General features: G+C 43.4%; 1 protein-coding gene across 5 annotated transcripts in view; it reads right to left on the reverse strand.

Annotated features, from left to right (window-relative positions):
• The window catches only part of PKNOX2 (PBX/knotted 1 homeobox 2), a 315,397-nt gene extending 301,682 nt beyond the window's left edge, over nt 1-13,715 (reverse strand). For 4 of the 5 annotated variants that reach the window (XM_060605135.3, XM_078432921.2, XM_060605139.3 and 1 more), the window contains exons 1-2: nt 12,957-13,715; nt 7,665-7,805 (exon numbers count right to left, since the gene is read on the reverse strand). The gene's annotated coding sequence lies outside the window, so the exon portion shown is untranslated. Of the gene's footprint in view, nt 1-7,664; nt 7,806-9,386; nt 9,440-12,956 lie in introns of all 5 variants that reach the window. The other variant, XM_060605136.3, reaches the window with a different exon arrangement.
• Between the last annotated feature and the right edge of the window lie 19 nt (nt 13,716-13,734).

Raw genomic sequence — 13,734 nt, forward strand, 5'->3', positions numbered from 1 at the left:
GCCTTTATGACTATTAATCCCTGATGATATGCTCTGCTCAGCCCAGGTTTGGAATTATCAGCCTCCTAGGTCTGTGTTCATCAGGACTTGGCAAAAGTTCATCAGAACTTGCTAAGTTTCTGCCTTCTACGTGCCTTAATTCAAGAACTCAGGGAAACCTAATGACTGGCCTATGACTAACGCTGTTATGAAAAATGCCCAAGAAACAGATGGGAATTAGACACTTCCAAGCATCATTAATTCATCCTCAGAACCAGTTTGACCTTTGACCCAGGTCTGGCTGCTGCCAGCAAGAGGGCTATAGGCTTGAGACTTCCGGCCTGTGGGCCTGTGGTAGCCTCCAGAGGGAAGGCTGTTGCAGTGGAAAGTGGAGGCACAAACAGCTTACCTGAAGGACTCGAGGTGGGGGGCAGCGAGAGGGGGCACAGGGACCAAGATACCCAGCAGAGAAAGACTGCATCCCTGCTCTGACCCCATTATTCCTCTCCCCAGCCTCTGTCAGCTCCTCCTCTAGGTCAAGGGGCTCACAGAAGACTCTAGGCCATCCATCTTCCAGCTCCTTCCTTTCTCTCCGGTTCTTCTCATGTCTCTGTTATCTGGCTCCTCTCCACTCCCCCCAACCCCAGGGGTCTCATGCTCTGCCCCATCCTAGCTGCCCTTGACCCCATTCAATCTGCATCCCCCGAGTCACCTGTTTTCCTTGTACACTCACTCTCAGAAAGCCTTTCTTGATTACATATTGACATATGAGAAAGACAGGTCCGGCATTGGAGAATGTTTTTATTTCAGTTTGAATTACTAAATCATTTAGGGTTTTTCCCCCTGCTCATGATTCTGGTTGTTGCTTAAGTACTTATTAGATAGAGCTTGTTTTTCTAGTCATTTTGTGTATTTCCCAGATAATTCACATTTGATGACTCCTGTTTACTCTGCAGCTATGATAAAATCATGACCGTTTTAGGGGTGCCTGGGTGGCTTAGTTGGTTACAGGTCCGACTCTTGATCTCAGTTCAGGTCATGATTTCATAGTTTGTGGGATCAAGCCCCGCACTGAGCTCTGTGCTGACAATGCAAAGCCTGCTTGGGATTCTCTCTCCTTCTCTCTCTCCCCCTCCCCCCACTCATGACCTCTCTCTCTCTCCAAATAAAAAAATAAACATATTTAAAAAATCATAAAGATTTTAAATACTAGGACCTTCAGTTGACCCTCACTGACTAATAAATATTTGGGATTTTGAGATGACAGCATGATGGGGGTTACAAACCTCATTCAGGGCAAGAGCCTCCACTTAGTCTGATCTTATATCCCTTGCCATTAGAAAAGTCTTGCTTTGTCTAACTTAAATGTATCATGCTCTCCAGAAATCCAGATTTTCATCATAGTATCCCTCTGGGAAGCATCTCTCAGCCCTTTACAAGAGTTACTATCCCAGCCTTCTCATGCTGTAGTAAGAGGACCTGGGACAAGAAGTAAAATCCATCTGTTCTTCTAACATCAAGAAGGAGAAGGAGCTTAATCAGAGTCAGGTACCTGAGAGAAAAGGCCAAGGATAGAGCCCTGAGGCTTTGGTCCCCAAACCTCTGCACCTCCGACGGCTATACACAGAGGGCTTCTCCCCTTCCCAAGTCTCCATGTTAGTCCCTTGGCCACTGCCTAATGCCATTCCCTGATGTCATCTCCTTTCTCTGATCCACCCCCTCTGTAGCTCTAACACCAAAGTTTGTGTTAGCTAGCTGGTTTACTTTGTCTTTGATTCTATCTCCCTGTTACCAGGCCTGTCCTGGTCCCTTTCTTAACCAAGAGGCCTGCGTTCATGAGCCCTTCATGTTGCCTGATTTCTGAGAAGGATACAGTTGCCCATGTCTGAAGCTGACTGCATCTTGATTTCCCGTCAGGATGATCAAAACTGTGTTCTACCAGGACATAAAGAAAGATGATCCAGCCAGGGCTCCTCTGGGGCCGAAGGCAGAGTCCCCAGGGTACCTCTGAACTCTTGAAATGATTTGGACTTTGAAGTGATCTGTTTAGACCCTTAGGTTAACTAAGAGCGGAGAAATATAATGTCTGCTGCCCTTTGCTTCTTCTAGGAGCTCCATAAGGAAAAGAAAAATAGAGGAGTCTAGGAGACCCACTATCCCAGTGAGCTGGAAAAGAGGAGTCACCAGCCAGGTCAGCCTCTCACCCAGCCATCACGGAGGCTTCTTGGAACACTTCTCATCCAAAGAAAGACCTACAGCAATGAATGTATATGGTAGGTGCCCTGTCAATATTTGTTGAATAAATGAAAAAGAAGTTTTAATATCTTACAATATCTCTTCACTATTTAGATTACCCTCACTCTGAAGTAGATGGAGGCAAAAGAGACAGAAAAGAAATTAAAATGAGTTTGGCACCGAGACAGAGTAAAGCTGTGTCTAAACACAAGATGGAAATCACATCCTCTCTTCGTGCCCCAGATTCTCCACATGCAATGACTCGGGAGGTAATATTGGCAGACAGAAGAAAATGAAAACTTATTTCCTAGACCCCCAGCCCAGTGACAGTGTTCCATCTCTGTGATCCAAAGAGCACCCAGGCCTATTCTGACCCAAAGAGAGAGACAAAAATTCCTTCTCAGGAAACCCAAATTTCTGCAGACCTGAAGAACTTGCTATATCATGGCTTTAGCTAAACAACACTAGCTCGATTATCAAATATTAGAATTGGAAGAAACAAGCATTGATGCAAGTAAAAGAATATTCTGCTGCTGATTTAAAGACAAGTGAATCGCTAAATATTTTTATTAGCAGCAAATTTGCTGCTTGCTGGAACTAATTTCACGCCCCGTAGATATGGTGCTTAAGCTGGAAATGGCGTTAAATTGCTCTCTCCTCGAGGCGCGTAAGGCTTCTGGTAGCAACCACCGCTAGATGGCACAGAAAAGGTAGCTCCTCTAAGATAAGCAGCTTTGGAGCCAATCATGGGGAAGTCCAGAGGAAGTCCCGCCCTACATTTCCCCTCCTTCCAAAGAAAGGTTTGTGTCTCAAATATCCACTAAAAAACGAAGTTGACTGGAAAAGACCATTCCTCTCAAGGTTCTTGAATTTCCCGGTTCAATCTTTTCTCCAAACTCACACATTTGGTGAATACATCCAATCAGTCAATCAACTGTAATTTATACAATTTCTTGCATGTTAGTCCTGTCTCTTCAAGGGCACCATATAGCTCCTTGGAAGGAAAGATTACATTTTATCACCAGAACTGAAACCACAGTGAGCAAACAGGTACAACTTGCAGATCAGGGAGCTAGAATAGAAGAACTGAGATAAAGATGGCAGTGCAAAGGATGAGACCGGGTTAGAACAAGACGGAACCAAACACGCAGAGGTTATGGGAGCCCCTGGGGAAATGAAAGCAGGTGAGCAAGCCAAAGTGGAGGCAACACCAGCTCTAAGAGTCAGAGAATTGCTGGGGCTCAGAAGCCACAGCCAGAGGACACATTAAACAGTAAAGGTCAGAGCAGGCTGCAGGTGAACAAATAGACCAACAAAATGCAGGACACAAATGCCTAAGGAGAAAAAAAGGCAAGAAGCCAAAGGTCAAAGCAGCAGTCAGGAAACGCATAGAAGCTAAAGAAGTAGGAGCAAAACATACACAGAAAGATCGAAGTGCTTATTACATAGATGCTTAACGATCAGGTAATGAGAGCCCACACAGGTTCACTAAGAATAAATTTTGCCAAAATGAACTCATTGCCCTGTAGAGTTATGGAATTGATAAATCAGATCATGTTATTGATTCTCTTACTGAAAGACTTCTGAGTTAGCTACAGAATGAAGCCCAAACTCATGGTATTTGAGACCCTTCATATGCCATCTTGTTTCCTGTCACTCATTTCACTGAACCTGGGTTCCACCCCCATTAGGAGTTTGCTCTTTCTGAACCATTCCGAAGACATTCACTTCTCCATGGTTGGCTTATCTTAATCTCTCCTTTCTCTAGGTCCTCTGTAAACTCTGCTTATATTGCTAATGTGGAATATGATATCTATTATATTTTACATTGAAAAAATGTATATACCTCTAACATAAATTACATATTTAAATTATATACATATTAAATTTGGAGCTGATGCTTATATGGTTATCATCTCTGCTAAACTGTGAGCTCTTTAAGGTAAGAACAATATCTTGATCATTTTTGTGGCCTCACCACCTAACACAGAACCTAGCGGTTAGGGGGTCAACAATAAACATTTGTTGATTTGAATGGGAGTAAATGCCAAACACATATATCTTCAAAGTTATCATTATGCATAATGTTGTAAAATGTGTCGGGGGGCGGGGGGCGGGCCCTGGGTGGCTCAGTTGGTTAAGTATGTCAGCTCCGGCCATGATCTCACTACTGTGAGATCCAGCTCCGTGGCTGGTTCCTTGCTGAGCGTCAAGCCTGCTTGGGATTCTCTCTCTCCCTCTCTCTCCATGCTTCTCTCTCTCTCCCCTCCCCCCCCAAAACAAATAAACATTTTTTTAAAAAATAAAATAAAATGTGTCCTTAGGCAAAACTGAAGCTGTCTGAATATATACCCAGACAGGAAGGAGATTTTTCAATGCTGCCAAGTTTTATCCTAGACAACATTTTTTTAATGTTTATTTATTTTTGAAAGAAAGAGACAGAGACAAAGTGCGAGTGGGGGATGGGCAGAGAAACAGGAAGACACAGAATCCAAAGCAGGCTCTAGGCTTTGAGCTGTAAGCACAGAGCCCCACACAGGGCTCAAACCCACAAGCAGTGAGATCATGACCTGAGCCCAAGTTGGACACTTAACCAACTGAGCCACCCAGGCACCCCCTAGACAACATTTGTTTTAATGTTTATTTATTTTTGAGAGAGAAGGCACATGTGAGTAGGAGAGGGGCAGAGAGAGAGGGAGAGAGAGGATCTGAAGCAGGCTCTGTACTGACAGCAGAGAGCCCGATGCGGGGCTCAAACTCCCGAACTGTGAGATCATGACCCAAGCCGAAGTCAGACGTTTAACTGACTGTGCCACCCAGGTGTCCCTAAACGACATTTTTAATAGTAATCCAAATTATATACAAAAAAGTTTATCAAATGTGCTAGGATACTAATGTCATAGGGGAAAGAATCAAGACTTTAACAATAAATCTAATAGGCTGGAATCTAGTACTCTAGAAAACTAACAAGATAAAATTGAAATAAATGTAAAGTTCTATATTTAGATTTCAAAAATAAATTGCACATAGGATAGAGATTTCACTTGGCAGTAATAAATGTGCAGAAGAGTTAGAAGCTTCAGTTAATCATAAGCTTTAAAAGCAAACAGTGAGATGTGACCAGTAACATTCTAAGGACACTGGAGTCCCTGATGGTTGTGGAGTGTCCAGCTCAAAAGAAGCAGTAAGAGTGCCACTGTACTCCAAGCTTATGTGATGCATTATGAGGAATTCTAGCACCAGATTCTAAATACACCACAGTTCAAGTCCAGCCTAAAAGCAAACAAACAAATCACAGTTCATCCAAATCGCTGTGACCAGGAAGGTAAAGGAGTCTAGAAACAATGAAATGAAACAAGAACAGAAGAACTCTGTGTGTGCTTTACTTGGGAAGCTAAAAACTAAGGGAAGGTTTCATTGGTATCTTCAAATATTTTAGAAGTGGCCTTTTATATGTTGCTACAAATGGCAAAGCTAGACACAGTGAGTAGGAAATATGAGGAGGCCGAGTTTGGCTCAGTGTAAGAAAGAACTTTGTAAGATTTACAGCCATCCAACAATCATGGGGGCAGCCTTGGGAGGTTGACAGCTCTCCAACCCTGAACATATTCAAGTGGAGGCCAGATAACTAAGTAAATATCTATATGACACTTACAGAAGAGATGGTTTATATATACAAAATATAAATACCTTCCCTTGTGAAATCTCTCAGTGGCTCATCAGAATCTGCACGATGTCTAAATTCCTCGCCATGTCATACAAGCCCTTCATGACACAGATCCCAGTGACCTCCCCCCTTCATCTTCTGCTTTTACCCACCTCCCATGCCTTCAGCCCCAGCCCATTCCATACCACGGACACTCTGAACTCCTCACCTGTCACCTATTTGCTATTCTCTCTCATACTGCTAAATATTTGCATGTGCCATTCTTTGTGCCCAGAACCCTCTCCTTCTTATCCTCTGCGGCTAATTTCCAGTCATCCATAAAGACCCAGTTCAAGTATCAACCTTCCCTGACTCCTCTATATACTGCCCTATACTTAGGAAGCGCCCCATATTTCCCTCTGATGTAGCCTTTATTGCACGGAGCATTTTTTCTTGTTTGTCTCAAACAACAGAATGTGAACAATTTGAAGAAAAAGACTATGTCTCATCTCCGTACCTCCCATTTCTAGAACACTGCCTGATGGAGGGCAGATGTTCAGTTTTGGAAGTGAATTGCATCAGGCCTTTATTCCTTAGGTCAAAACATGACCAAAGGGTCAGGCAGAATGTAGAGTTTACTAAATAGGCAATCATCGCCAGAAACAGAGGGTTTAGAGAAATGACCAATTCTGGGAATGGCCATCTTTCTCAACCGTGGACCACCTAAATAATTACACATTGTGCTTTCTTCTTCTTTAAGGAATCTGGCTTCACTGTCTTCATTCCTCAAGCCTCCTGCCCTTTGTCACTCCCTTTCTTTCTTCTCCTTGTCCCCCCACTTAACATACTCCCTGACTCTCCTATCTCAACTGGGGGAATATTTTGGCAAAGCAATCAAAGAACCAATTCTATTTATCATCATTTATTTATTAGATTAACTTAAATCACATCTACTGCCCTCAGGGCCTCTGAGTTTGTGTAGCAAACTCATGTTAATATTTTCTATTGAGGATAGTTTGGCATGGTGCCCCAAAGGTTAGCAAAACACGGTTCTGGGGCAGAAAATCCCAGAGCTGAAATCCTCAAGGCTTCTCTTCCTCCTTAAGGACAGGGGTTCTTGCCAACAACAACAAAAAAATGTGGAATATTTATGAGACTACCCTTTCAAGCTGGGCCATACCTAGGTATTTGTGTGGCTTCTCAGAGAACTATATTCCTAATCCTGACTTACCTCTTAGATGTCCTTCCTAAGTAGTAGGTCTTTCAACCCCGGAACCCAGCACCAATCTATAAAAAGCCTTTCAATCTGAGTAGCTGAGAGCTCAAATAAGATTTGTGTTCATATTTCAAAATCCCTCCATTCTGGCCATCTCCTCTCACTCAGAGCCTAAGAACTTGTGACTACACTGCCTGCAGCCTCAGCTTGACCCTGTTCTGAAATGCCCTGATGGAACAGACTGAGTGTTCACTGGAGGTTCAGTGATGTCAGCCCAACCGGAGCATTTTTCAGCTGCTTCTTGGGCACAGTGAACTTTCTCTCTTGTAAGGAAGCATGGGGCTCAGGCCTGTCATGGGCTGTAACAATGCCTCAAGACATCTGCTAATCCAGAAACCCCATGGTTCTTCTAATACTCTCACACTTGCCCATAAAGCATCGTGGGTTTCCTTCCCCCACCCACCAAATGTTCCTATACAGGCTCCAGCTGAGTTTTGCCATATATATCCACCCAGCAGCTGCCTGGTATGTGCCTCTCGGGCTGCCGGCCTCTCCTCCTTCACAAGAGTTGAGGAAATCAGAACTCACGGAATCCTTCTCTTGCTGGTTGGTCGCTTTACGTCAGCTCCGCAGAGAGAATGGCTGGACTGTGAACCCAGAGGCTAGGGCCAGTGGCAACAGTGGTAACAGCTCTTCCTGCTGTTCGATGCTCTGTAGCCTCCTCTCAGTCTGTAGGAGAACAAAGGGACATTAAACTCCACCTTATCATCACCCTTGGCACTCTCCAGGAGAGGATGCCAGTTTACAAAGAACAAAGAAATCCACGCCCACGAGAGATGAGGAGAAATGGAATGAGCCTTCTCACTCCACACTCTGGGGAGGAATCACCAAAAGCTGGTTAAGGGCTTGGTATGATGGAATCAGGCCTCATTCTGACCATAGATTGTACGGACTAGTATTTGGCATACTCCTGTTGTTGTTTTTTGGCAAGTCAGATCAAGTCGCCGCTCTGCTCAAAAATCCTCCAAATGCTTCCCATGTCACTCAGGGGAAAGCCCGGGCCCCACAAGGCCTCCTGCAGACCTCCCCCCCCCACCCCCCAGGGCCTTTTGTCTGCTTGGGCATTGGCTCTTCACTCTCTCACTTCCTTCAGGTCGCTGCTAGGACATCACCTCAGCAGAGAGGTCTTCCTTTACTACCCTGTGTAAAATAACACCCCTCAACCTACACACCCCTTCATTATTCTTTATTCCTGTATCCTCCTTTTCATCCTCATAGCACTTGAAACCAGCAGGTATTTTACATGTTTATTTGTTGCTTATCTGGCTTCTCCCATTAGAATGTAAGTGCCATGAGAGCAGGGACTTTTTTGTGCATTCTTTATCCCCTCAGGCTGCAACAGTGCAAGCCATCCCGTAATACTCAGTCTAAACATTTGCAGATGAATGAACACATGAATGAATGGCCCTACCCTTAGGCATCCGTACTAATGACATATGATCACTTGCCTTGAGCCAATAGGTAGGCACTGCCCTACCAGGAAACAGAGCCTCTTGCCCTTTAGCCCAGCTACTCCCCTATTTTCCAGAACTCCAGCTTTTCAAATGATTACTAGCATAATCCGAATTCAACGGCCCCTCTGCCAACCAGCCTCTTCCTGTTCTTCAGCTTAAGAAACAGACCTTAGAACTCCTCCAGCATGAAAAACCTTCCCAAGTGTCAAACAAGCCAAACGGACCCCATCTTTAGGCAGCTGAATACACTAAAACATTTAATTTGGTACTTCTTTTTTTTTTTTTTTTTTAATGTTTATTTATTTTGAGAGAAAGCACAAGCAGGGGAGGAGCAGAGAGAGAGGGAGACAGAATCTGAAGCAGGCTTCAGGCTTTGAGCTGTCAGCACAGAGCCTGACACAGGGCTCGAACTCATGAACTGCGAGATCATCACCTGAGCTAAAGTCAGACACTTAACCGACTGAGCCACCTAGGCGCCCCTAATTTGGTATTTCTTTCTTTTTTTTTTTTTTTTTTTAAGTATTTTATTTATTTTTCAGAGAGAGAGACAGAGTATGAGGGGCAGAGAGGGAGGAAGACACAGAATCCGAGGCAGGCTCCAGGCTCCAAGCTGTCAGCACAGGGTCTGACGTGGGGCTCGAACTTGTGAACCACGAGATCATGACCTGAGACAAAGGCAGATACTTAACCGACTGAGCCACCCTGGCACTCCTAATTTGTTATTTCTTAATGTTAAAGCAGGACAACTTCTTCCTTGTATGGGCAAAGCAGTCCTTTTAGAAAGTAGACAAAATACCTGGCTCTCAGTTGCTGAGCCAACAGGTTGAATTTTCTGAGGGACATCTTGATCTGTAACAACAGACAAATAATTCAAAATCAAAAACCTGTTACTCGTCTCATCCATTTCTGAGTCCCACCAAAGAGGGAACTCACCTTCTTCTCTAAACCAGGGGAAGCAGAGGCTTTCACAAGACACAGGGCTACAGTGATGCTGAAGGAAGCTGTCCAGGTTTGCTTTTGATCCTATTGTCTTATTCTGTCTGCTCCCTCCTCTCCCAGAATCCAGGTTTCATAATGTACAGCGGAAAGACATTTAATAAATAAAACGGCCAGATTGCAGCCGTCAGCTCTACACAATGGGGCTGTCGGCATCTTCCGCTCGGCTTCAGCACCCGCTCTCCCGGCTTGCTTCAGCTAAAACAATCCCATTTACTATTTTCATAAAATTAGTTCCTCTGCAGTTTCTATTAATCAGAACATTCTTTGGAGAGAATGATACTGGGATTTCATCACCATCTGAGTTCAATCGTTATGTGAATCTGATGAATTTTTATCACCTCTATGAGTGCCAGAGAAGGTAAAAAAAACTTGGGTGGGCTGATGTAAGTGGGCACAGAGTTTTTCCCTCGTATCAGCTGAGGTCTCACAGACATTAGAACCCAGATCAGTCTCCCCTGTCACACGTCTGAGTAGCTTTCTGCCCCAAACATGTCTCTTTCTATAGATCTGTAATTCTTCTTGGGGTCACGGGCTCTTAAAAATCTTAAGATATGGATACTCCCCCCAGGAAAGCCTACATATGCACATCCACACTAACTGTTGCCATTCCGGGGGACTGTGGACACCCCCCTTCCCTTTCCACACATGCGGTCCATCCACATACTTCAGAGTAATAACTGTGTCCTACGGCTTCTTAACCATCCTCATCTCCCTGAAGAAACTTAGACTGGGGTAGAAACTCAGCCACCTCTGAATTCCTTTGTTGAAGCAGAAAGAGATTTTTTAAAAGAGAAAAAGAGCATGGAAGTGAGAAAGTTTTTCATGACGGTAATACATCTTTTGAGAAATGAGAAAAAAATGAAAAAGAGAAGACACCATCATATTGGCAGAAATAATGAAAGTCCAAGTATCCATAAATTGATCATAGTGCACTGTATTTGTCCAGATGAGACATGAAATCAAAATTTGGAAAGATGTGATGAATTCTCCTTGCCTCCAGAGTATACAACACCTATTCCATCCTAAGAAAGATAAGCTCTACATGGGAAAAGACTCAGCATGGATGAAAGAAACCTTGGGCCAATGGAACCAGGATTCTGGTACTAGCTCTGTTCACTGACTGTATGATTTTAGGCCAAGGAATAACTTATCTCTATCAGTGTTGTTTTTGTTTTGTTTTGCTTTTTATTAACATGATTTCCAAAGTCTGTTTCAGTTCCAACATTCCATGGGACTTGATTCATTAGAGACTTCTAAGACAGTAAGGCTCAAAACATTTTCCTAAGGGCTCAGCAATAAATATTTTAGGTTTACGGGACATACAGTCTCTGTATTAATTACTCAGCTCTGCTGTTGTGAAGTGAAAGCCACCATAGATACTGTGCAAACATGCCTGTGTTCCAATACAACCTTACTTATAGACACTGAGACTTGAATTTCATATCATTTTCACACCTTTCTCTTTTTTTCTCCCCCAACCATTTAAAAACATAAAATTCATTCCTAGCTTGCAGGTCTTACAAAAAATAGATGGCAGGTCAGATTGGACCCCCAGATCACAGTTTGCTGACCCCTGGTCTACAGCATCAGGTAAACATTATGAGCTGGAAAACCATGGTGATGATTCTGGATGAGCTTGAAAAGCCAGTAACTTGCGTTCAACAACAGACAATAGTACGGGGGGGAAATTTTTGTTTACCCAATTGCCTAATTAGCAGGACAGAACAATAGTCGCTTTTGCGTCTCAGCTAATAACCAACAATTACTTAAGTTTTGGGTACATTTTCAGACCTACAGAAATGCTCGCATAATCACACATCAGAAAATGTACATAAAAAATTCAGGACTCTCTGGAAGAAAAAAAAAAATGACTATAAAATGAACCAGACAACTCTATGTCTTCTCCTGAAATCACTCCTTGCACGCCACATCCTGATGACCTCTTTTTGCTACCCTACCTCTATCAGATAGCATAACAAATGATTTTACACGTTTAAAAAAGAGGAAAATAAGACACTCGTTTTTATTGTTATTGCTCGAGCTTTTTGGTTTGTTTAGGAGGAAAGAAAATTGTAATTAAATGATAGGCATATATCACCTATGTATAAGCACAGTATTAGCAATACATACACAGCAGAGATTTGGAGCCACGTGGAGAGGCACTGTGTAACACTTGACACAGGAGACAATTTGTGAAAAGAGAAAGATTGGATAGTCAAGTAATCAATCTTCTCTAGAGTGAACTTTGATTAAGAGATGGCAAAAGATGGAGTGCTATGGTGACAGCACTTCTCCCAATATCAATGAGAGGTAGATTATCATTATTTAATCAGAAAACTCATACCTTGTCCCAGTTAGGGGTGAAATAGGGATGGGGCTTGCAGGGTAGGTCCCTTGATGGGAGAGAAAACCAAAAATGTTATATCCATTCAGGAAGATGTAAGAGCTTTGGAGGGCCTTCTCAGTCATGCCTTATTCTTAATTTATAATTAAGTCAGCCTAATCAATAGACATAGAAGAAGGTCAACTTTCCCAATCTCAAACTTTTAAACACTCTCTCCCCCAAAATACAAAGAACTGGTCCTGACCAGGTGGTCTAAACAGTGTTCTTTTGGGGGGTGGGAGGGAGGGGAAGGTGGGTGATGGGCATTGAGGAGGGCACCTGTTGGGATGAGCACTGGGTGTTGTATGGAAACCAATTTGACAATAAATTTCACATTAAGAAATAAAATAAACAGTGTTTTTTCCATTATTTGCCTCCACTCTAGCTTACACCAGTCTCCAAATTGTTCCCCAGATACTCAGTCCTCCTCATCTCCATCTCTTTGTTCAGACTATTTTCTCTCCCTGGATTCCCTTCCATCTCTGTTCCACCTTTTCTATTCCTACCCATATGCCAGGACCCAGCATTAGTTCTAGCTATACCATAGTTCTAGCTATACCCATTAACTCCAGCGAAAACAAATTTCCCCCAAATAATACAAGTGAAGATGTGCTCTGAAAACTACAAAATGCTCTGCAAATATGAAGTATTTTTATTATCTTGGGGAGCATTTAAGTTTAGCACGTTATATTTTCTCTAAAAGTGGTTCCTAAGTGTTTCATATGTTGTTGGTGGTAACAACACAACAGCCTGTTAAGGAAGGCAGGAATCACATGGAATTTTTTGCACCCTCAGAGTCCCTACCAGTGCCTAGCTACAGTTAACACTCAATTCCAATGGAATGAATTAATTAAAACAATGGCTTTCTTCACCTCAAAGCTTCTCATTGGGCCAGTGGTGATGTTGTTAAACACGTAAGAAGTAGTTGGTTAAGACATACGACTGCAAACGAAACCTTGAAAGTAGAGTAAATTTGAGACTTACATTCAGTGGAATTCAACCATCTTCTTCCACTTTACTCATAAAGCTATGACCTGGGAGCTAAATTCCCTAAATCACAGATTCAGTGTTCCAAGAATGGTTTGCTTCACGATGTTTCAGAACTTTGTCTCAGGTCAAAGGTTCAGATACTGTAGTTCTCAAATTTGGTATTGTTTGTTTTGATTGTTGTCTGTTTTCGCTTCCTGATTCAGCAGTGGAGCATGCGTCCTCTGTCCTATTTCCTTTGGTTGGCCTGATTTATGGATGTTTTGGTCTAACAGCCATACATAGCTTTGGAGCAAAATCACGTCAAGTTTTAGTCTGCAGTCAGGTAAGTGCAGTTCCAGCTGCCTGGAGGTGTGGCTACAGATTTACTTTATGACCCCGACCTTGCTTCCTCAGTCTGCCCCGTGAGAAAACTGACCCTGGCCATAGTCTACTTCCTAGGGCTGACGGAAGAATAACCCCAAATAAAATAGGGCGAGGTAAGGACAAATGAAAACATGATGCTGTCACAACTTGTGCTTCGGCCTCTGTTCCCTTCGCGGGGTGGGGGTGGGGTTTAGGGACCCTTAATGACTGGGCCTCACCCCACCTCTCCGAGGCCTAATCTGACTTGCCCCCAGAGTCCCGAGCCCCACCCGAACCACTGTGTCGGGGACTGAGATGTCTATCAGAATCCGAAACAGACATTAACGTATAGATTGCCGTACAAATCTCCGGACTTTTCCATGAGGGGAAGGGGTCGCCTTCCTGCGCTACGCAACCTGGCTGTACAGTC

This window comes from Panthera onca, chromosome D1 (genome assembly GCF_046562875.1).
Source record: "Panthera onca isolate mPanOnc1 chromosome D1, mPanOnc1 haplotype 2, whole genome shotgun sequence".
Lineage (NCBI taxonomy): Eukaryota > Metazoa > Chordata > Mammalia > Carnivora > Felidae > Panthera > Panthera onca.